The following is a 25759-nucleotide window of genomic DNA, read 5'->3' as shown; positions in this document are numbered from 1 at the left end:
TAGCTTGGCTGGGTGGCCTGCTAGCAGTGCTGGAGAGGCGGCGTGGCGCAGAGCTCCCGGCTTACGCGGCCATATTGGAACCCTCGCGCATGCGCCCCCGGGCTTATTGCGATTTTTTAACCAAAAATATGTAGAAGAATACGTATCGGCCAAAACTGAGGGGAAAAAAATATTTTTATATATTTTTGGGGGATATTTATTATAGCAAAAAGTAAATAATAATGTGGCTTTTTTTCAAAATTGTCGCTCTTTTTTTGTTTATAGCACAAAAAATAAAAACCGCCGGGATGATCAAATACCACCAAAATAAAGTTCTATTTGTGGGAAAAAATTACGTGAATTTTGTTTGGGTACAACGTTGCACGACCGTGCAATTGTCAGTTAAAGCGATGCAGTGCCAAATGGCAAAGAGTGAAAATGCAAATGTCGCAAATGTTACAGGGGTGATGATAACCCTTCCTATGTTATCCAAAAAGCTTAAAAAAAGATTTTTTGGCTGGAGCTACACTTACAAAATGTCCTGTTCCAAATTCCAAACAGATTCATTTTAAGAGCAAACCTACAGTCCCTATCTTGTTTGTAACTTAGGGACTGCCTATATACTGCTGCTGTTCAGAGTATATAGGACCTGGGGGCCCCTGCCTTTTTAGAAAAAAAATTTGGGTGCAGGGTTCCCCTTAATATCCTTACCAGACTTAAAGGGCCTGGTAATGGGCTGGGGGGGGGGGGGGGAGAGCAACATTACAGTAGAGCCGCAAACAGTTATAAATTACTTTTATTCCTTTAGAAACATCATTTTCTGCAGGGACTGTTCTAAACACAGGAAAAATGCGACGGGTACAGTGTTAAATAGAGATGGACGAACTTCCGACGGGATGTTTCGCGAACCGTGAACGCAGCTGAACCACAATGTTTGCGGCGGGCCCCATTGGCTTCAATGGCAGGCGAACTTTAAAAACCTACAGGTCATATTTCCAGCCACAAAATTATTACTAGCTGTGCACACATAGTCCCACCACATGGCCACTGACATAACACATGTATGAAGTGAATCTGGGATCGACAACTACAAGCATTCTTTTTTTATATGTGAAATTTTGACAATTTAGGACTCAGGAGTGCACGAAGGCAATGGAGGAGAGGAAAGGTCAGGATAGGCTATGATGAGGGTGCAGGAGATGATCACCAGCACCGTGACAGGGTGCACTGACACCAGCGCCGTGACAGAGTGCACTGACACCAGCGCCGTGACAGAGTGCACTGACACCAGCGCCGTGACAGAGTGCACTGACACCAGCGCCGTGACAGAGTGCACTGACACCAGCAACGTGATAGAGTGCACTGACACCAGCACTGATACCAGAAACTCGCTGCTGGGCCCCAAAAATATGACACCGCTCAACCTCTTCAAACAGGAGGGTACGAGCATATAGTATGGTGTGCTTTTTTTGTACAAGGAAGTGAGCCAAATGTAGAAAAAAGGTCTGTGTGCGTGATTAAATAAATTGTTTATAGAGATATACATGATCTACTGGTCACATGTGTTGAATTCCTCATTTTCAGAAATGTGAGGTAGTCAACACTGTCGTGAGCTAGGCAAGTGCGCTTATCGGTCATGATCCCCCCTGCTGCGCTGAACGTCCTTTCGGACAGGACACTGGACGAGGGGCAAGCCAACAGTTCAATTGCAAATTGGGCAAGCTCTGGCCAGAGGTCAAGCCTGCCCACCCAGTAGTCCAGGGGTTCATCACTCCTCAGAGCTTCCACATCGGCCGTTAACCCGATGTAGTCGCACACCTGCCCGGTCTAGGCATTCCCTGATGCTGGATCCAGATGAGACCTGTCGATGGGTCGACTGAAAGAATGACCTCATATCAGAAGTCACCAATACATGTTCAAACCGGCCTCTTCTTGCATGCGCTGTTGGAATGGTACCCACAACTCTTTCTCTGGGAGAGGGAATTGCTCCTCTGCCAGCGCACGCAAAAGCAGAATGCAGCATTTCTCGAAGCAAGGCCTGGAAGTGCTCCATTCTGACAGCGGTAACATTTCCGCCATTTTGTGTTTGTCTAAGGGGGGGGTCTAAGTACGTTGCCACCCAGTACTAGTCCTTGACCCTTATGCTTTTTATACGGGGGTCCCTGTTAAAACACTGGAGCAGGAAGGCCCCCATTTGCACTAAACTGGAAGCGGTATGGTGGCCAGGCTCCTGCTCTTATCAATTGTATTTTTATTGAAAATTTTCAGAGAGGAATTACAGAGGGAAGTATAACAACAAATGATTGTCAGTGTCAGCAATGTTAGGCCAAAGAGCAAGAAAAGAAAAATAAGCAGACAATAAACAGAAAATAAACACAGTGGTATATTGGTCAGGCAATATCAAGGCACAGGCTCAGTCAAAACAGTAATGCATTTAGCAACGTGGGGAACGGGGGGGGGAAGAGTTAGGAGGGGGGGCACAGGAGAGAGTCCAATGGATGGGTAGGCCAGATAGCTACATGTCTGCAAGAAGGCATAGCCAACCACTGGATCTGGAGTATGCTCTGTCCGGGGAGAAGCCTATACCAGACCGAGGCATCCCCGGGGGAAGAACATATACTGGCGAGGGGGGGGGGGGGGTAAAGAAAGACATCAAATAAACTTCAGGGGGGGGTTGTAGGGAGTCCCGGGTTAAGGTGGGAATGGTCCCATAAATCCCAAACTCAGGAAAACCTAGGCAAAGTATCATGAATAACAGCGGTAAGGTGCTCCATCCTGCGGATCTGTTCCAGTGTTTGCAATATCTGTGGGAGTGTTGGTGGGGACTGCGACAGCCATCTGATCGGTATGGCCCGTCTCGCTGCCAATAGAATATAGCCTAAGAGTTTCTGAACATTGGCAGGCAGATCAGGAAAGGGTAGGCCTAACAGAAAGTGGATTGGGGTTAGAGGAAGGATGGTGTCGGACAGTTCCTGCAAATATACATGGACCGAGGACCAGAAAGGTTCGATGAGCGAACATTCCCAGAAAATGTGAAAGAGGGATCCAATAGCCTTCCGACATCTCCAGCAAAGTGGGGAAGCCCGAGGATCATATTTATGTAGAAGCTGTGGGGTTCTGTACCAAAACATTAGGATTTTATATATTGTCTCTTTCTGTTCTACACAGCGAGACGATTTAGAGGCAGTCTCCCAAATCTTCAGCCACTGGGGGGTGGAAATGGGCTGGCCAAGAAGCTGAGACCATTTACGCATATAGAGGGGACCTGGGCCGGAGAAAGAGGGAGAGGCCTGCAAATACTTATAGATCTCAGAGATGAGTCTCGTTTGGTTCGGACCTTGGGAGCAGAGCAGTTCAAAAGGGGTAGGGTTATTCAAGGTTAGAGTTGGGTTCTTGGAGCTAAAGTAATGTCTGATTTGAAGATAGGAATAGAACAAACCCTTGGGGACCTGGAATTTACGTTGAATGTCAGCGAAGGATAGGAGTGAATGTGTAAGTGGATGTACCAAATTACGAAGTTGGAAAACGCCCGCACGCGTCCAAGGGAGCATGCGTGTGTAAGACAAGCTGTCCGGGATGTCAGGGTTGAACAGTACGTTCAATAGTGGCGAACATGGGGAGGCCAGGGAGAAACGTTGGGCACATTTCTTCCAAATAGAAAGTGTAAATAGCATGGGATTAAGAGAAAGGTTCCTAAGTTGATGTACGGAGGTTTCCAGTTCCGCCCAAATCAGCGAGCAGGGGTGGACCGGGGTGGTAATGCTCATTTCAATGTCAGACCATACACTGGATGACATTCTATGGGACCATACTATAACCGGTTTTAGATGTGTAGCATAATAATATTTAAGGAGGTCTGGGGCCCCCAGTCCCCCCCTAGCTCTGGGGGTGAACACTACGGAACTGGCTATCCTGTGGGCCTTATAGCGCCAGATAAAGTTGAGGAAGGACCTCTGAGTCGCTTTGAGTTGGGACATGGGAATGGGGATCGGCAGTGTTTCGAATAGGTATAAAAGTCGTGGCATAATGGACATCTTCAGGACATTGATGCGACCCAAGAGGGAAATGGGATACAAGTCCCATTGTCGCAAGAGTCGGTCGATGTCCCGAAAGAGTGGTGGGAAATTAGCATGATACAGGCTGGAGTAGGAAGAGGTAAGATTAACCCCTAGGTATTTGAGGGAGGCCGTACACCAACGGTAAGCGAAATTGCGCTGCAGAGAGGCAAGATCCGCGGGGGGAATAAGGATAGGTAGAGCTTCTGTCTTGGTAGTGTTAATTTTATATCCAGAGATCGAGCTAAAATGGTGTAGGAGAGCATGTAGGGAGGGAAGGGAGGTAAGGGGTCTGGTTAAAGTCAGTAGAATATCGTCAGCATATAGAGACAATTTATACTCTGCTTGGCGTAGTTGCACCCCACGGATATCAGGGTGAGTACGGATAGCCGCTGCCAGGGGTTCCAAACAGAGAATAAAGAGCAAGGGGGATAATGGACAGCCCTGCCTAGTGCCATTACTAAGGGAGAAGGATGGCGATAGGTAGGAGGAGAGTTGGACTTGCGAAGAGGGCCTGGAGTACAGTGCCCTCAAGGCGGCAACGAAGGGGCCTGCAATACCAAAGTGAGAGAGCGTGGCAAACATAAATGGCCAGCTGAGTCGATCGAATGCCTTCTGAGTATCAAGGCTCAATATAAGGGCTGGGCGGTTCGTTTTGTTTAGTAAGTCAATCAAATCTATAGTACGTCTAGTATTGTCTCCCGCATGCCTAGCCAGTACAAAACTGACTTGGTCTTTATGAATAAGTTGCGGTAGCAAACGGGACAGCCTGATTGCCAATATTTTGGTGAAGATTTTGTAATCGGAATTTAACAGCGCGATAGGCCTGTAATTGTCTGGGAGGGAGGGGTCTTTATCTGGTTTCGGGATCACAGATACGTGAGCATGGAGAAACTGGGGATCAGGAATGGTGCCTTTCAATAAGGAGGAGAATAGGGAAAGGAGGTGTGGACTCAGCAATGGAAGGAAAGTCTTGTAGTAGGAGTAAGGTAGGCCATCAGGGCCAGGAGCTTTTTGGGTGGGAAGATGCTCCACAACCGCAGCTAGTTCCTCAGGGGAGATGGGAGAGTTTAAAGACGGGAGGTGGTCAGGGGAAAGTTGGGGGAGGGGCAATGATTCCACGAAGGAGTTAAACTTCTCCTGGGTGAAAGTGTATTGATCGTCAGCGAGTAGACAATTATACAGCTTATGGTAGAAGTTACCAAACGTCTTAGACATAGTGAGAGGACAGTAGGTGGAGGAGCCGTCGGGTTGCTTAAGGGAGTCAGGATAGGCTTGGAAAGGTCGAGGTTTAAGTTTGTTTACTAGTATCCGGTGGGGTTTGTTAGAGTACTCATAAAACTTCTGTTTTGACCATAGGAGGGATTTGTCTATCTTCTGCATATCAAGCGATCTAAGGAGGTTGCGTAGGTAGACAACAGTCCGAAGCCCTGACACTGTGGGAGAGGAGAACAAACGGTCCTCAGCTTTGCAAAGTTTGAGAAGAGCCGAGGCTCTTTGGTGTATGGCGTCCTTTTTAAGTCGAGAGCTTATGGCAATACAGTGCCCCCTGAATACAGGTTTATGCGCCTCCCACAGTGTCGAGGGCTCAGAGACAGAGCCAATGTTAAGCTCAAAATACTCATTAAGGCATGTGGTCAGTTGAGCTGTAGTCTCAGGGTTACGTAGGAGGGTCTCATTTAGCCGCCAGTGACAGGAGCGGGGGAAGGCCGAGGATAGGGAGAGTTCTAAATGTACAGAGGAATGATCCGACCATGGGACAGGATTAATTTCAGAGGATATAGCATTTGTCAAGAGGGGTGTGGAGATGAAAAAGTGATCTAACCTAGAGAAGAGTTTGTGGGGGTGGGAGTAGAAAGTATAGTGTTTCTGAGTAGGAGGTTTAATGCGCCATATATCCAGTAAACGTCGGGCCCTAATAAGTCTGCGGAACGATTTGGAGAGGGCGTCCACATTGGAAGGGGTTTTAGTGGGGAACAAAACATGTCTGTCTTTACCTGGGGACATAACCATATTAAAATCTCCACCAATCACTGTGAAAGGGTGTGCATACTTATCTAACATAACAAAAACAGCATTGAGAAAGCAAACTTGACCAGAATTGGGGGCATATACATTCAGGATCGTGACAGGTTGAGACTGAAACATGCAATCCAGAATAATAAATCTGCCCTGGGGGTCCAGGTAAGAAGATTGAATTCGCAACGGGCAGGAGCGGCCAATCAGGATCGCCACGCCCGCCTTGCCAGATGGATCTGAAGCCAGAAAAGAGGTCGGAAATGCTTTGCTGGCAAATTTAAGGGAACCCCCAGGATGGAAGTGTGTCTCCTGGATCAGTATCACGTCCGCTTTAGAAGCCTTAAACTCTTTCAGAGCCAACCACCTTTTCCGAACAGAGTTTAAACCTTTCACATTACAGGTAAAAAACTTCAACGATATATCAAAGGGAATAGGTGAAAAAGCAGAGAGAGAAGCATAGAACCGTCAATGGGAGTTGAGTCCCAGGTAGTAGGGAGGAGAAGGCAAAAGGAGAAGAAGAAACCAGGGGAGAGAAAAGGGGAGAGCCTGACAGCTTGGTAGAAAGTGGTGCGACAATAATATCGACATTGACATGTATCTAGCAAATTGTGGCAGTCGGTCACCAAGGAAACCAAAGGAGACCGAGGCCTGACAAAAAAGAACTTCCCAGAAGAAACTCGTGTACAGATAAACGGTGTCACAAGGGTCTGTGAATCACCGGAAAAAGGCTGTAGACAAAAACTAAAAACGTTAAGAGAAAAAAACAACAAAAAAAAGCAGCCTAAGGGGAGACTGCATGGGCAGTAGCCACAAAAAAGGAAAAAACAACAAAAATAAAGAAAAAATAAAAATAAAAACGACATCCGTAGAGAAACCCGGAGGAACATGACCTCCAGGAAGCCCGGGTCCGAGCCCAGGACCAAAACAGGGGTCACGAGGACCACCTAGTGTAAGGGGGGTGAGGAGCCCATAGGCCACCCCACGCCTTCCATAGCTGGAAAAATCAATTCAGCCACATATCAAAAGCAAACGTAGCAACAGAATGTATAATAACATCACAGACAAAAAGCAATGTACTGAAGCTGCAAACAGTAAAAAGAAGAGCATTAAACAATAAACAGTGCACCCCATGAGTGTCGGGGAATAAGTGCTGGGGGCCCGCCATGGCATAATAACATAAAACTGCACCATGGAGAATCTAACAAGGCCCCATCTAGGGGGTTAGGTAAGCTCAGACTTGTTCCGATGCAGTGTCCCTCAAGTCGGGGGTTTGAAGGAAGGTCTCCGTTGAGGGGTAAGGTTGGATCTAGAAGGCTTTGGTCGAACTGGGGTCCATATCCAGGCAGGAAGAGCTGACGGCCGAGGTGTAGAGGGAAGTGGAGTAGGTTCTTCGTCTGGGAGAGGGGGGAGTCCAAGGCTACGCAGAAAGGCGTCGCTTTCATGTAGGTCACGAAGAGAGAACTGAGTGCCTTCTCGAGTCACTGAGAGGCGAAAGGGGAAGCCCCATCTGTAGGGAACCTTGTGGGTCCGAAGATGAAGCGTCAAGGGACGCAGATTTCTTCGTCGTGCCAAGGTGATTGGTGAGAGATCATTGAAATTTTGGATTTTGGCACCTTTAAAGTCCAGCTTAGGTTGGTTACGAGTGGCAAGTGTGAGTGTTTCTTTACTGTCAAAGTAGTGGAACCGAACCACCACGTCTCTCGGGTTAGCACCTGCAGGGGGTTTAGGCGCCAGCGATCTATGGGCCCTGTCTAGTCGCCAATCAATATCTGGAATTCGGGGGGCCACCACATTAAACAGGCTGAGAAGGTAGGAACGGAGATCCCTGTCTTCCACCGCTTCAGGAATGCCTCTAATGGGCAGGTTCTGCCTGCGTTCACGATTCTCGAGGTCTTCTTGATGTGTTTGGAGTTGAGAAACAGAGTGTTTAACAGCGGCGTTATCGTCTTCTAACACTTGAACATATTGGACCAGTTCATCAAACGTAGTCTCTAGGGTGTCCGTGCGGCCGCCCAGTTGGTCAATCTCACCCCTCAGCTCTTTGGCCAGTTTCCCAATTTCCTGAGTAATGGAGTGAGTGATAGCTTTCAGCAGGGATTGGAGCTTAGCATACAGGACATCAGCCGTCAGCAAAGTAGGAGACCCCTGGTCAAAAATGGGTGAGGGAGCATCCGGACAGTTCAAATCAGGTTCATGGCGGGCTGGAGGGTCTAATGCAGGGTCCCCCTCCATTTGGGAGGAGGGGATGGACTTATGTAGATAACAGTCCATGGTGGATGAGGTTTGGGGGAGAAGCACAGAAGCGTAGGACTTTCTTTGATCTCCTATCTTCCCCATGGGGTGCACGGTTGGGCTGAGGGAGTGAGGATGTGGCTCCCGGAGGTAGTAAAGCTGAAAATTGCTGAGAGGGAGCCTCAGGAAGGCAGAGGCATGGCCCCAAAATTACATGGCAGTCATAACAAAGGGGTGCTCACATGTTCTGGCAGTCAATAGGCTCGTATCAGTGGGCACAGGAGTGGAAGGGGGGGGGGGAGGGAGATGTGGGTAGGTTCGGGGGGGGGGAGTGAGGTGGGGGCACAACAGACAGCCCAGGAGTACGTGGGGGGGGGACAGGGGCACAGGGGGGGGATGATGATGGAGGGGGGTGGTAGTAGAAAGGTACCTGAGAAGATGGTAGAGCACTGCTTCTTGTATCTTTGAGTCCAGGTGAAGGCTAGCACAGTGGGAGAGCAGCACAGATTTCTCCAGGGACCCTTGGCAGGTTGCACGGCAGATGGGGGGTGAGGGTAAATGTAGCCCCTCTCCACGGCAGTCACTAGCACCTCCGCTTAGGCAGTTAGGTCGAGTAGGCCCGAGGCCTAAAGATGGCAGCCGGCCTCGTGTGGAAAAGGCTCCGCAGTAGGCCTCAGCACGGCCGGAGCCTTCAGGGACGGTCCAGGTCACCCCCGCCGGTCACCGCAATCCTCGATGGCCGCAGAGGGACTTCAGCCTCCCCGCAGGGACCCCGGGATGGCGTGGAGGTCCAGGGCAAGGGTAGGCACCAAGATGGCGGCGGCGGTCCGGCGGGCGAAGTAGGCCGCGAGCCCGGACGGGGCTCGATCGGCCGAGAAAAGCCTCAAAAACCTCCCGGGATGGAACGGGAGGGCTCTAGCACTTAGCGGGGAGAGACGAGGGCTCTCTCCCCGCTCGAATCGTCCCGATGCTGGCGGATGAAGCGGCGGCTGTGTCGGAGCTCTGGCACAACACGTCCGCTCCCGTCGACTTCCGGTCACGCCCCCTCCAGGCTCCTGCTCATCATCCAGGATAATGTCGTCCTCCTCGTTCTCCTCTCCCCATCCACACACAACAACAGGGATCCCAGAAAGGTTTAAAGCAGGGATCCTCAAACTACGGCCCTCCAGCTGTTGTGAAACTACACATCCCATGAGGCATTGTAAAACTCTGACATTCACAGACATGACTAGGCATGATGGGAGTTGTAGTTCCTGAACAACTGGAGGGCCGTAGTTTGAAGACCCATGGTTTAAAGCATGCTCTTCTTGCTCCTCCTCATCCGCCCTGACACTATCCTCCTCTGACTCCTCTTCAGACTCCTGTTGTTGACATTTGTCAGATAGAGTAGCCCCCCCTGGGAATTCATCCAGCATTGCGACTTCCTCCTCTTCCTGCTCCTCTGCGGCTTGATCAATGACACAACGCAATGCACGCTCCATTAAGAAGGCATAAGGTACCATGTCACTGATGGCGCCATGGCTTTCGACTGACCAGTTTGGTGATCTCATCAAATGGCCGCAGAAGTCTGCATGTGTCACGCATGAGCAGCCACTGGCGCAGTGAAAAAAAACCCAGCTCCCCAGAACCTGTTCTGCCGCAGAGTTCATACAGGTAGACGTTAACTGCACGTTTCTGCTGGAGCAGCCTATCAAGCATATAGAAGGTTGAGTTCCATGGCGTCGGGCAATCGAAAATAAGACGTCTGACCGGCAGATTGTGTCGCCGCTGAATGTCAGCAAGGCGAGCCATGGCCGTGTAAGATCTTCTGAAATGGGCCGAGATTTTCCTTGCCTGCCGCAAGATGTCCTGGACCCCAGGGTATTTGACAATGAATCACTGCACGACTAAGTTTAAGACGTGTGCCATGCATGGCACGTGCGTAATTTGCTCTGTTTCAATGCGCTAAGCAGATTGGCACCATTGTCACACACCACTTTACCAACTGTCAAATTGAGCGGTGTTAGCCACTGATCTGCCTGTGAACGCAAAGCTGAAAGGAGTGCCGGGCCAGTGTGGCTCTTGGCTTCCAGGCACAACAGACACAGCACAGCATGGCAACGTCTCACCTGGCATGTCGAATAAGTTCTGGGGAGCTTGGGCGGCGCAGCAGAATAGACGCTAGCAGCGGAAAAGGAGGAGTCAGCCGAGGAGGAGAGGGAGGAGGATGGAGTAGGAGGAGAAGAAGAGTCAGGCCTGCATGCAATCCGTGGCGGTAAAACCAAATCTACATGGGTGCCACGGGTTAAATGCTTGACGGCCGTCAGAAGGTTAACCCAGTGGGCAGTAAAAGTGATATACCTTCCCTACCCGTGTTTGCTAGACCACATGTCTGTGGTCAGATGTATCTTGGCACCGACACTGTGTGCCAGAGATACATTCACTTGCCGCTGAACATGGCCGTATAGCTCTGGGATGCCATTCTGTTAGAAATAATTCCTTCCTGGGACCTTCCTTTGTGGTGTTCCAATGGCCACAAATTTTCAAAAGGCATCCGTGTTCACCACTTTATATGGCAGGAGTTGGCGGGCTATGGGTTCTGACAAGCCACCAGTCAACCGTTGGGCGAGAGGATTATCCAGCAGCATAATTTTTTTAAGCTCAAACATTTGGCCCACGGAAGCCTGCCTTTTTGCAGAAAAACGTGAGCTTGTCGTGATGGAAGGTGGAGTGGAGGACAATTGTGAGGAGAGAGGAGAAGGAGAAGTAGAAGATGAGGCTGGACGGTGAGAGCCTGGAGTGTGGCTTTGTGTGTTCCATTGCTCCCACTGGGCTTGGTGATGGCAGCTCATGTGCCTTCTTAAGGCGGTCATCCCTAGGTGAGTGTTGGGCTTACCGCAACGTATGCGTTGACTGCAAAGATTGCAGATGGCAACACTATTGTCATTAGCGGACACGTTAAAAAAAGCCCACACTGCGGAGCCATGTGACGGCGTCCTGGGAGCGCCAGATGTGACCGTACATGGTCGATGTCTTGCTCCTGATACATTTGCAGTCTGCTTTGTCCCTCCTGTGCAATCTAAGGTCTTCCTGCTTCTCCTCCCTATCTGCTGGTCCATATCTCCCTCTGAACTCCCCTCCTCTTCCTCTCTTGTGGGCACCCAAGTGGCATCCCTAGACACGTCATCATCCATGTCACCTTCCCCACCACTATAATTAGAGATCTCGGAGTAGGCAGCAACAACGGGGACAAACCTCCTCCTTGGGCTGATCTGGGTACTGTTGTCAGACTGCTGAGTGGCGGTTGTTGCTACCTCCTCTTCCTGATCCAATGCCAAGAGTGGCTGCGCATTGGAAATGTCTTGATATGGATCAGAAAATAATTCCTGTGACTCAAGGGGAAGGTATATGGTGGTGGTGGTGTTGGTGGTAGTGTCTTTGGGTGTGCACATAGAGAGTGGAGAAGAGGGTGCAGATCGAGAGGATGAGGAGGGTGCAGAAGAGTAAGGCTGAGTGAGCCACTCAACCAAGTCTGGTACGTCCTTTGACGTAATCGCACGCACCTTCTGTAATTTGCCACTTTGGCTCAAGTCTGTTGCTCCTGTCCTACCCCTACCACCCCTGCGGAAGGGCCTGCCTCTTCCTCTGCCTGTCATTTTTTAAATGACCCTGTGACAAAAGTCTCTAGAGAAGTGCAGTATGTATGTGGAAGAAGGTATATAGCACCCCACTTCAATCTGTTTTTGGGGGCCACTGGTCTATCACACCAGTTATAATACTTTTTTTTTATTGCGTTTGTCGCTCTCTGTAGTATCGCTGCAGAACCGTTCAGCAGTCACAATGCTGCACAGTGGAAATGCACTATACTATGCTTTCTATATGTGCAAGTATTTTATACGTGTATTACACACCTATATACTGCACACCAAATAGTACACCTATACCAGTCCTTACAAGGACCTTTGTGGACCAAGTAGCTAGTGATTTGCAGACTGTACCTCAGTCCCTACACTGATAAAGGACTGCTGCAGAATAGGGCAGCAATCTGCAGCAGTGCACCACAACCCTCCAAATAGTACACCTATACGAGTCCTTACAAGGACCTTTGTGGACCAAGTAGCTAGTGATTTGCAGACTGTACCTCAGTCCCTACACTGATAAAGGACTGCTGCAGAATAGGGCAGCAGTCAAATATTCTTTCTATATTTGGAAGAAAGTATATTATACGTGTACAACCCTATATACTGTACACCTATACCAGTCCTTAAAAGGACCTTTGTGGACCTAATAGTAATAGCTAGCTAGTGATTAAACTGACTGTCCCTGCTGCACACAGTGTCCTGTCCCTCCCTGCACTGACAAAATACAGGCTGCTGCAATCACCAGCACAGCAGTACACTCAACCCTATATACTGTACTACACCTATACCATACCAGTCCTTAAAAGGACTTTTGTGGACCTAATAGCTAGCGATTTGTGTCACTACAGTCTCTCCCTGCTCCACACAGCTTCCTGTCCCTAAACTGAAATAAGACAGAATGTAAAATGGCCACCAGATCAGGTCTATTTATAAGGTAGGGGGAATGTCCAACTGTCCATGTGCTGAAATGTCTCAATTGGCTGTCCTGTACCCCATGATGGATGTGTCATCATGGGTCAAAGTTCTTTCACACTGTAAACACATATGTCCGCCGGGCGAACAGCAGCAATAGTCCGCCGATTGGGCGAATCGGGAACACGCAAAATTCGCAGCGAAACGACAGCCGGGTGAACAGTTCTGCCATCCCTAGTGTTAAATGACCGAGCAATTGGCAGTTAAAATAGCACAGTGCTGAATAGCAAAAAATGCCCTTGTGATCCAGGGGGTAAAACCTTTGGGGGCTAAAGTGGTTAAAGTGAAGGCAAATTCCCTTTTTATTTTAGACTGACAATGCTACACCACTGCCTTGCACTTAGCAAGGCTATACAATGTATACGTCTTCAGTTGGCCTTTGGACTGTCTATCTGATAGGCCAGATAGGCAGCCCAGTGATAGGCAGCCCCTACAATTTTGTGGGTAGGCCTGTGGAGTCTTACGCGCGACGGGCAGACACCAAAATGACCGGAAGACGAAAAATAGTACAATGATTATAAGCACATAGCCAAGAACAAAAAAGGATTATACCTGTGTACTGTGTTTTAAATAAAGTACCCCCTGGTGGTGAGCTAAGGCTGTGCAGTCCAGCAATGTAAGTACTATATCTCTGTGTGAAGGCAGGCGATCAAAGGAGATGACGGAGGTAACAAAATACATGATGCATAATTGCGAATAGATACATTCCAGAATATAAATATACCAAGAGACTAAGTATAAACGACAATACAAAAATATGAGACAGTGACCACATTTTAACCATGGTAATAAAACTGATATAGATTAGTATTACTTACAGGTCTAGCACAGCATCAGTATTCAACAGCAAAAGTTCAAGTGTTCAAAATAGATTTAAAAAACTGCCAACAGGGCAAAGTATTGCCGGTGTAGATGTGATATACAGGCCTATTGGTGGTCAGGCAGATATAGATGTGCAAGCTCCAAGTCGATTGTGGCTGCAGGAGCTCAGCTGTCTGGTAATAGAGCCCCAAACAGCAAATCAATGGCATCAGTGTGCACAGAGAAAAGAGTCTGCCAAGAGAACAAAATGGAGTATAATAAAATGCGGCAATGAAATAAAGCCTGAGTGAAAATATGCAATGACAAAATTACTGCACAGAAAAATAGTACTGACCTGAACACACAGAGTGATAATAAGTTGTGCTTGGGCAGTATGCAACACACGCCATGCTCTTAGCCATGGTTGCAGGCCTAATATAGTCAGCCAAAATGAGAGTCAGCTGTAGACAGGCGCCATCAGGCAGCCTGCTACAGCTACCCACTGGTGGTGAACTGAGGCTGTGCAGACCGGCAATGTAAGTACTATATCTCTGTGTAAAGGCAGGCAATCACAGGAGATAACGGAGGTAACAAAATACATAATGCATGGTTACAAATAAATACATATAAGTAATATAACAGGCATGACAATGTATGGCAACAGAATTTAGAACAAAAAATATGTAATATATATATATATATATATATATATATATATATATATATATATATATATATATATATATATATGCAACAAGATACCTACAAACTGTAAAGAATTGAATATGAAAATTATTCTCCAAAAGGGGGCTTAGAGTTAAATGACTGAAGAAAAAGCAATGTTATCTGCCAGACAGAACATTGATTATAGATCCAATTCACACACACCTGACTGGAAGCCCTTAAGAAAGGGTTTAAAATTAAAAAGTTTATCACATAAAGAAGGGTCTCGCCTATATGTAAGAAGTGGCCGTGGGGGTACAAAGGGTGCAAGGGAGTGATCTGTGGTGAGTATCTGCCAGTATTTGGACAGAATATGTTTAATCTGATGATACCGTGAACAGTACATGGTAATAATGCATAAAGGGGAATGGGGTTTAACCTGTGTTTTTAAAAGGAGATCACTTCTAGATCTGGCCTTGGCCTTTTTGCATGCAATTTTGAGTTTTTTGTTGGAATAGCCCCTAGCTAGGAGTTTACTTCTCAGCAAGGCAGCTTCCTGTTAGAAAAAAATTTTGGTGGAGCAATCCACGGGGCCGGTTCCATAGTAACAAAATGTCATCAATTTAACGACGCCAGGTTGTCATGTGGTGACAGAAACAAGTTGCTTGTGGGTCCATGAAGAGTAAGCGTTCCCACTCCCCCAGGTACAGATTGGTGTATGCCAGGGCACAACAAGTGCCCATGGCAATGCCCTGTACCTGAAGGTAGTGGGAACCACCAAATGAAAAAAAATTGTAAGTATGAATTCTAAAGCCTGAATTATAAACTCCGGCAACTGGGAAGAGTATAACTGATTGGTGAAAAGGAAATGCCGAATGGTGGTAAGGCCTAAGTGATGAGGGATAGAACTGTATAAGGCCTCCATGTCGATGGCGACCAAGATGGTCTCGCCGTCGACATGGAGGTCCTCAAGGATACGAAGTAAGTGAGAGGTATCTTGGACGTAAGAAGGTAACGCACCTACTAGGGGCTTATATGGCCCCATGCATTCAGGGATGTATGCTATAAATGCAGAAAATGTTGGGGTGCATGCACAGAAGCTAGATATCCCATATGCAATGGCAATAAGACATTTTAAACCATATGCCTTGTACATCAAAATAATTAAACTAGTTAAAAAAGTACTGCAAATAACAGTAAAGTACAATAACCCATACCAACTCATCATATTTTGCATTTCAATTGTTTAGAGTTGTCAGAGCAATGAAATTATTTCTAATGATCGCATGCCAAGGTTCCATCAGTTATTTGCCGCTGAGGCACCATTAATTGTCCTTAAGAAGTACCCCAAAATTTAAATTTTGCCATAAAATCCTCCTGAAAAATGCAAAAGTATTTTCTGTGCCTAGGCACTCTCACGCCTTAATTTTTATATCTGTAATACTGCAATGTGAAATAATTAAGGACACTGTGCCTTATGACGCATACACACGATCGGACTATCCTGCGGACTTAGTCCGGCAGACAAAACACCGGACTTTGTAGCGGAGATCCGCCGGACTTTCTGAATGAGCGGACCTGCCCACACACGTCCCTGAGGATGCTGGGACTGTGACATCATAAGGGAGCGTGGTCATCATGTGACATCACCCGGTGACTCCGCCCCTTGCCCCTATATAAGTCGCCGCACAATGCGTCCCTGTCATTGCGGCCAGAGAGAGTATTGAGTCAACATCTCAAGGAAGAAGAAGAAGAAGAGAAGGCAGCGGCGACGGCGACAGAAGACCAGGCCAACGCTACTAAAAGAGCTGGAAGAAGAAAACAGAGGCCCGGCAAGAAGAACCGAAGAGGGGGACAAGACCCCCGAAGAGGGGGACAAGACCCCTGAAGTCAGAAGAAGAGAAGGTGGCGACAGAAGTCCGGGCCACCGCTAGTAAAAGAGCTATAAGAAGATAGCGGAGGCCCTGCAAGAAGAACCAAAGAGGGGGACAAGAACCCCGATGACGGGGACAAGACCCCTGAAGTCGGAAGAAGACCCCCGGATGGCGGCAGTGATGAAGAAGAAAGCCGGGCTCCTCAGCTAGTAAAAGAGCTAGCAAAAGAGAAAAAAATAGCGGAGGAGACCGGCGAGAAGACCCCCCAAGACAGAAGACCACCGGAGCTGTCCAATAAATTATTTTAAAAACATGTGTTGTGTTTTTTAAGTTACACTTTTTTTACCAGGTGAATGGGTAGGGGTACATGGTACCCCAATACTCATTCACATAGGGTGGGGGGCCGGTATCTTATTAAAGGGGGCTCCCGGATTCCGATAAGCCCCCCGCCTGCAGACCCCGACAACCAACGGCCAGGGTTGTCGGGAAGAGGCCCTCGTCCTCATCAACATGGGGACAAGGTGTTTTGGGGTGGGATGCCCCCTTCCCCAAAGCACCCCCCATGTTGAGAGCACGCAGCCTGGTACGGCTGGGGGGGGCGCTCGCTCGTCCCCACCCCTTTCCTGACCGGCCCGGCTACGTGCTCGGATAAAGGTCTGATATGGACTTGGGGTTGCCATTTTTTCGGCGTAGGGCTTTCCCTTTAAGTCCATACCAGGTGACAGGGCCAGCGAGGTGTCAATCTCGCCGATGGAGGCGGCGACATTGACTTCCTTTGCTAGTCCCAGCTACCTGGAGTCAAGTTCAAAATGAACGGACTTTTCTCTGTGTGTGGGCAAGTCCGTTCATTTCAAAAGTCCGGCGGACTAGCGCACAGACGACCGGATTGTCCGCCGGACTGTCGAGTCCGGTGGACAATTTTGAGTCAAAAGTCCGCAGGAACTTTTGGAGACAAAAAGTCCGCCGGAGCCCACACACGGGCGGATTGTCCGGCGGACTGGTCGTGTGTACGGGGCATTAGAGTGCTAAACTTACAGGATTTGGTAATTTCACTACTGTGCCCCTCCCTATTCTCTGGTGATGAAGCTGTACCCAAGGACCTGCAGTACAAATATATTCTTGATTCTGCTTCATTTATTCTGTGGATCTGTTCTTCCTCCACGTCTCCTTCTGCTTCTTAAATATTACTCAATTGGTCACATTCCACAAACCATCAGGGGGACAGCTCTGACATGAGGAAGCACAGAACCTGCTCCTTTGCAAAAATATGAGATAAATATGGGATCTGCCCAAGGGAGGACTGGGTTGGGGAGCAGGAGGTAGCTACATCAATACAGAGACCCAGGGGTAGATTTACTAAAGGAAAATAGACTGTGTACACCGAATTTGATCCAGAGCTTAGTAAATGAGGGGAAGCTCTGCTGACTTCCATTATCCAGTCATGTGTAAGCAAAATGCTGTTTTCTAATTTTTCATGCATGTGATTGGGTGTTCTTTTCAAAGTGAAGCTTCAACTCATTTTCTGAGCTCTGGAGCAAAGGCCCTTGCAGTGTGCAACTGCGCTTGCAAAGAGCACAGTCTATGTGCCTTTAGTAAGTCCAGTGTGGATAAATACCTGATAAGACAGGAATTGAGAAACGATCAGAAACAGGGGAACCACAGGAAATACTACTGACTAGTCATTTGCTTTGCTCGGCTTGCATTTTCATGGGCACAGCTTCCACAATTCAGGTCCTTTTTAACCTCTTCCCATCCATGCTGTAGCCGAAAGACAGCTACTGCGCAGACCTACTTTGCTGGGAGGATGTCCATGGATGTCCTATCATACTTGAGCGGCCCGCACGCCCCATGCAGGGCGTGCACGGCACACTCTGTGATCAGTGAGTCTTTGAGACTCAGCTGATCACAGATCGGCATAAGGGGTAGATTCCGACCTCTTGTCACGTGATCAGCTGTCAGCCAATGACAGCTGATCATGCGATGTAAACAAAGCCGCTAATCAGCTTTTTTTTTTTTTAAAGCCGATCACCGGTAGCTGTGAGAGGGACATCAGTCCCGATCGTGGAGAGCCTCTGCTCCCATCTGTGCCACCTACCAGTGCCCACCAGTGCCACCTACCAGTACCCACAGTGTCACCTATCAATGCCCACAGTGTCACCTATAAATGTCACCAATCAGGGTCTCATAACCTGTGCTGCCTATCAATACCACCTACCAGTGCCAATCAGTGCCACCTACCAGTGTCCATCAGTGCCACCTACCAGTGCCCATCAGTGAGCATGTGTGCCACCTATCATGCCCATAAGTGACATCTATCAGGGCCCATCAGTGCCACCCATCAGTGCCACTCATCAGTGCCACCCATCAGTGGCACCCATCAGGGCTCATCAGTGCTGTCTTATCAGTGCCCATCAGTGTTGCCTTATCTGTGCCTATCAGTGCAGCCCATCAGTGCAGCCTCATCAGCACAGTCTCATCAGCGAATATCAATGAAAGAGAAAAATTACCCATTTTCTAAATTTTATAACAAACTATGAATTTTTTTTTTGTTTTTTTTTTATTTCTGTCTTTTTTTTGTTTGTTTAGAAAAAAAATAAAAACCCAAGTGATGATTAAATACCACCAAAAGAAAACTCCATTTGTGTGAAAAACAGTGTAGCGCTGAAAGCTAAAAAATGGTCTGGGCAGGAAGGGGGTTTAAGAGCCCAGTAAGCAATTGGTTAAGGGCTTACGCAGGTGGTTTTTGGCAGCGGGTACCATGTGATATCTGATTTTAGACAAGAGTTTTACTTGTAAGCTGACTTCACACAATTGCACGGTCCTAAACTGTTCTACAATATGCATTTTACCACACATGACCGCAATGCACAGCCCATTGTGCGGTGCATTTCTGTATCATTTATTTAGAATCGCATCCCAATGCACAATGACAGTAGCCTGCAATGCACATGCCATGTTTTGTGTTGCACTCCACAAAGAACAAGCGCAAGTTCAGGTTTTTATATGTCACTATGGTAATGCATCACAATGAGCCAAAAAGGTGAGAATGGGCCCCTACAATTTTAACTGACTGATAGTTTGTCTTTAAGCTTCCTATATGTGCTATTTTCTTTTAATTTCTACATCTGTAAGTGTAGGATAATTTAATGCAACCCACAGTAGGAACACACTAAATAAAACATAAGATATGATGGTGATTATGTTTTAAAAACATTATTATTACCTGACACAAAAACTTGAATATATAATTAGGCAAACACATTCAATTTATCTAAACGGATCATGCAAACCCATGAAGATTGAGATCTATTCACAATTTAACCTAAACTAGTAGATGTGTAATTTGTAGCATATTCATCCAGATTTAGTCTTTAGTTTTCCTGGTTTTCTAAGCCCCTTTGGATTAATTATTTTGATGGCTATGCTAACCTTACTAGTTAGCATCTGCCTAGACTTGCAGTTACTGTAAAACTTAAAGACCTTGGGATTGATATATAAAAACAGATGCAAGTATATCAAATTCCTTGTTTCATTTTGCCAGTTGATGAAAACTTGATTGATTACTTTCACCACTGGCAATAGCTCTAATTTTCCAAGTCTTGCTCTGGCTACCAAAATTTAGAATCCTTGTTTATAAGAAAAAAGTATTTCTTGACAAGCAAAAAAAAGAAAAGAAAAAAAAAAACCTCTTCTTAGCAAATCCACAAATCTACCAACCATTCTTTTGCAGAGCAGACGTGTAAATTAGGTCAATTAACCCTTGGGTAAATCTGGATGATCCATATATTTTATTTTATGTGTTGATCCACGTACTCTGGCTGCTTTTTCAAGTGTGGAAGTCTCATACAGTTCCAAGTCTGAGTAACTTAATCTTCTGGGTCATGCATCGCTTCTTGTGGAAATGAGACTGTGAAACTTTAGGTCTGACATTTTTAACAGTGTTTTGAAATGTGGTCTTGTGTAAAGCTTTTGCTAGTTGTATTTTCTACCACAAGTCCTTCACTTTGAAGCTGCCACACTTTTAAATGGATAATCCCCAATAAATATACCGGTAGTCATTTTTTACTAGCTTCAAATAACAAAACATATTTAAATTTAGCCTTCAAATAACTATTCAATATCCTAGTCAATTGCATGAGACCTGAAAAATGTTTTGCTCATTTAATTTAAGAATTGCTCAGAGTTTTTGATCTATGTCATTCTATTCACAAATTTCTACTTATGCATCAACAGAAACATGCTAGGCTGGATACTAAAATCCCACTTAAATCATTTAAAACCAAGTCCAATCAGTCCATTAATTTTTTGTTTTGTTTTGGATAAATCCTGACTTTGGACAGTAAACAAGTCAGCATTTAATTTCCATTACTGGAGCCTGTAGGCACACAAATGTTGGTGTCTTAAAACCCAACTCTGGGAAATTTTAAATTTCTCTCCTTCAGTGGGAGCAAAAGCACATTATTTACCTGATTCTCCCCTCTCTCTGGCAGATGGTGTTCCCTATGCCCTGGCTGTGAACTATCCCCTGGCAACATCAGAGCCAATGCAGGATAGCATTAGCTAGTTGGACAGTGGTGCTGTCTGTTAAATATCTGGCCAGTGGCCATTTTCTTGTAGTTCAAAACATATGTATATATCTTGTGGTTTATTACATAGACATTTCCAGTGGCCATTTTGGTGTAGTACAAGGACATTCAAATACTAATAATCCTAATCCCTCTCACTAAACTACCCTAACAGGTGACACCAACAGGACTATCTAAGCTCCTCCTTGCAAAGTTTAAGTAACGTGAGGGCTAAATCAGTCAAAAAAATGAACTCCATAAAATAACGTTTGAACCCTAGGCGGCGATATGGAGCGAGTGCACAATCTCAACCACAGATCAACATATATGAACCATAACATTTAACAATTCAACCACTGTCCAATCAGCATATCCCTGATGAAGATACAACATTTCCCTTGTATTGACACGCATAGAGGAGGGGACTGGACAGCACAGGAGACAGCTAGTCTACCTTATGGAGTAGGAGCACAAAATCTCATCCACAGCTTGATGCTATTAAGGCATGCTATAGAGCAGTGCGCTAACGCACCAGATCCATGTGATTACCCTATAATAGGGCTTTATTTGCAGTAAATAAAATATTTTAAAACGGTATCGCATTATGGAGTTTCTTTTTGATATTTAAATGTGAGGAGGCTACATCTTTGAGCAATGTTTGGACCTTGCAACCTGACCTGGAATCCGTTTTGATGATACATAAGCCTGTATTAACCAAACTTAATTGTGAGGTCACATGCTCTGAGGTGAGCGGCCATTACCTTGGGGTGGGGAGCACCTGAGTGTAATCACTGCTGCAGATCGCTATATCTACAGTGACCTATCAAGTCACGTTTTTTATTGCTGTATTAAGGACACTGAAAACTGATCCTGGGTGATCAGAGTATCACTAACTTATATGCACTTGAACACTTTATGGATCACTTTTGTATTAATATTTATTTTTTATGAAATATGTGTATATTCACGTTATATGATGTTGAAAGCTGAATGACGGCTTTAGTCGCTTATATATTATTATTATATTCTTGGATTTGATTTTATAGGCACATAACTTTAGATAACAATTTAGTTTTTTAGGTTTTTGCTGCAGGTTCAGCAGATCATTAAGCACATGATTTACACTATTTATTCTCACGCGTTAGTATGGGACATGATTAGTGCTAGCAGCTCTCATTATACTAGTATAAGATAGGGAAACTTTGATTTGGCAGCTCGAAAGACCTTTACTATTTTTCTGTCATATATACCTACCTCTCCCCCTATCATGTCTTGGAGGACATCAAGGAGAGGCAGACGTTCCCATGGCACTGTAAGGGCTCTTTCACACGACCAATCCCTTCAGGTCCGCCTGTCAATTTTTAAGGCGGACATGAATGGATGCTCCATAGAGGTCTATGGAGTGTCAGATGTCAGAGGTGACATGTCCACTGACATCCGACCCGCTCCAATCTGAAAAAGTGTGACGGAGGAAAAACCTACTTTTCCATCCGTCATCGGATCGGGTGACAATGGACTCTCCGGTCCATTGTCACCCAATCTCCCATAGGGGAGAGCGGCGCTCTGACAGGTCTGTCCCTGCACAGTGTGCAGAGACAGACCTGTCATCTTCCTGCTCAGCGAGAATCGACGGAGCGATCCCCGCTGAGCATGCAGATATCCACAGGGCGGATCATCATGGATCAGCCCCGTGTGAAAGAGCCCTTAGGGTACCAGAAGCGTATGTACACAGGTAAAGGTGGACGTGGTCAGTCCTCATGTAGGGCATCATTATCTCTGTTTAGTGATGTTGCCTGTGCTATCCAGCCACAGCATGTAGAGGAGTTGGTGGACTGGCATACCAAACCGTCCTCATCCTCCTCATCCTCTGTCACCCAAGCCGAGACTAGTAATCCCCTGCAGCTGCCAGAGTGGCAAAACCCGCCTCCTTGTCCAAAGTGATTCCTGCCATAGCCCCAGCATCAGGCATGGAAGAGTCAGAGGAGTAATTTGAACACATTGTCAACCACTTCAGCCACTTGCTCCTTGATGATGCACTGTCATTACTCGATTCAGTTGTAGGTTCTGACTCTGAGGTTGAGAAAGGCAAGTTCATGAGCCTACAGAGAGAGGAGAATACTGGTACACAAATAGGCAGTCATGTTCCCCCAGCCACAGCATATTGCCAAGTTATCTCCAGTGGTAATGATGATGGAGGATATGATAATGATGAGGTCACTGACTCGACTTGGGTGCCTGGATAGAGCAGGGGATGAAAGTGAGGGTGAGGCACAACCCTAATGAGGCAGCCATCATGAAAGAGTAGAGAATAGTCACCTTATTCCATCACACTGTGGAGCTGTTATCTCCCGGCCCACTTCCCACAGCTCAGCTGTCTGGCCCTTTTTAGTACATGTGCAGCTGATCGCACTGCTGCTATTTGCAAATTTGTCTAAAGCGCATCAAGCTTGGCAAAAACACCAACCATTTGGGTACCACATGCTTGACGAGGCATTTAACCTCCCATCACTCAGCCAGTTGGAAAAAGCATCTAAAGCCACACAAAAGGGGCAAAATCTGTCCCTCTTCCTTACTCACCTAAGTCTGTTCCTGCTAGACCTCATGACCTCTCAGCAGTCCCCACTGAGAGGGATGATAGTATAGTGCAGGGTGTCCCAGGTCCTTGCAGCACATCTGCCAGCAGCACACCATCAGCAGTAGACTATAGCCTCCAAATTCATCCACCCGTCTGCTGCAGCGGAAAAAAAATACAGTCCGTGTCACCCACACGTCTAAATGCAAGCTTGTCAAAGCTGCTGACTCTAAAACTTCTGCCTTTCCGCCTGGTGGATTCTGCCCCTTTCATGAATTTGCAGCATGTGCTGTACCACAATGGAGGGTTCCCAGTCTCTATTTTTTTATATAAGGCCATTCCATCTCTCTACCATCACGTGGAAGACAATGTTGTGGCATCATTAGGCAAGGCAGTCAGTCGCAAAGTCCACGATACTGCTGACACATGGTCCAGCAAGCATGGACAAGGAGGATAAATTTAGCTCACAGCACACTGGGTAACTCTGCTTGCAGCTCAAAAGGATGCAGGACAGGGTGCAGTGCTGCAGCTTGTTGTGCCCCCACATCTCCAAACAGCTAGTGATTATGCCAGATTCATCACCTCTAACCCTCCTCCTCCTCCTCCATGCCCTCCTCTGCTAAATTTTCCTATGAACCTCAAGTACCCCCTAAGCATTCAAAGGGCTATTCAATGACTCAGGCTAAAGAGTGCCATGCAGTGCTTCAGCTGGTGTGTCTAGGGAACAGGAACCACACCAGAGAAGAAATTCTTGCAGCTCTGCAGGGACAGGCCCAGAGGTGGTTCACACAACACCAGCTGGAGCCAAGAATGGTGATGTGTGAAAATGGCACAAACCTCCTGTCAGCCCTTAGACAGGGAAAGTTGACACATGTGCCATGCCTGGCACATATCCTCAATTTGGTGGTGCACCGGTATTTAAATAGCTACCCAGGGTTCGAAGATCTGCTAAAGCAGGCTAGAAGAGCCATTTTAGGCGGTCATTCACAGACAGTGCTCGCTTGGCTGAAATTCAGTGGGAATTCCACCTGCTTGTATACTGCCTGATTTGTGACATGCCCACAAGGTGGAACCTGACTTTGGCAATGCTGCAGCAGCTGCATATGCAACAGAAGGCCATCAAAAAATACCTGTGTGAGTGTGGCAGAACGGCTCAGGCTGGCTCAGCTTTTTTTCCCCACACCAATGGCTGATCATAAAGGATGCATGCACTGTACTGTCACCATTTGAGGAGGCCACAAGGATGGTGAGCCATGAAAATGCATGCATCAGTGACACAATCTCTGTTGTGTTCTTGCATGGCATTATGGACAGGCAGAGCAGCAGTATGAAGAGGAGGACTTTCTTTCCTCTCAAGGCCCACTTTATGCAGACATCATTGTTCCTATGCCACAGAACACACAAGAGAGAGGAGGAGGTCAGTTTCTGAGGCATTGAAGCAGAGGAAGACATACATCGAACATTAAGAGGTTTCCCATCTGCAGAACCCTTGGAAGTAGTATGTGGCTGGCTGGAAGGAGGCAGTTCCAGATACTATAATCCACAGTGACCCCAAGGAGTCTGAAAATTTGCTCTGCATGGGCTCTCTCATGCTTCAAAGCCTGGACCCAAGGAAAAGGATGACTATTGGTTGGCAACCATCCATGACCACTGTTATAAGGGGAAAGTCTCAGAACTAGGGATGAGCCGAACAACCCCCCCCCCCCCCCCCCCGATTCGGTTCGCACCCGAACATGCAAAAAAGTTTGTTCAAACACATGGAAACCTTTAAAGTCTATGGGACACGAACGTAAAAAATCTAAAATTATAATTTTAAAGGCTTATATGCAAGTTTTTACCCTAAAAAGTTTTTGGGTCCTGCCCCAGGGGATATGTATCAATGCAAAAAAAAGTTTTAAAAAGCAAGTTTTTTTTGGGAGCAGTGATTTTAAGAGTGCTTAAAGTGAAACAATAAAAATGAAATATTCATGTAAATATCGTTCCTGGGGGGTGTCTATAGTATGCCTGTAAAGTGGTGCAGTTTTCCCATGTTTAGAACAATACCACATTTCTAAAGGAAAAAAAGTCATTTAAAACTGCTTGCGGCTGTAATGTATTGTCAGGTCCTGGCAATATACATGAAAATCATTGAGAAAAATGGCATGAGTCCCCCCAGCCCATTAAAAGGATCTTTGGGTCTGGTATGAATATTAAGGGAACCCCGCAGCCAAATAAAAAAAAATGGTGTGGGAAGGACCCCCAGGCACTGTATACTCTGAACAAAAGTATATATACTATATGGTCAAAAATGGGGAATGCTCCCCCAAAAATTGGATTTTTAGGCAGCAGAATTGTAGGTCGAGTCAACAATATATAAGTAATCTAAAATAATTTTATTGATAAAAAGATTTAACATGGTAGTTAAAAA

This window comes from Lithobates pipiens, unplaced genomic scaffold, assembly GCF_037356315.1.
Source record: "Lithobates pipiens isolate NorthernLeopardFrog02 unplaced genomic scaffold, aLitPip1_a1.2 Scaffold_13, whole genome shotgun sequence".
NCBI lineage: Eukaryota > Metazoa > Chordata > Amphibia > Anura > Ranidae > Lithobates > Lithobates pipiens.
This window is presented reverse-complemented; position numbering follows the sequence as displayed.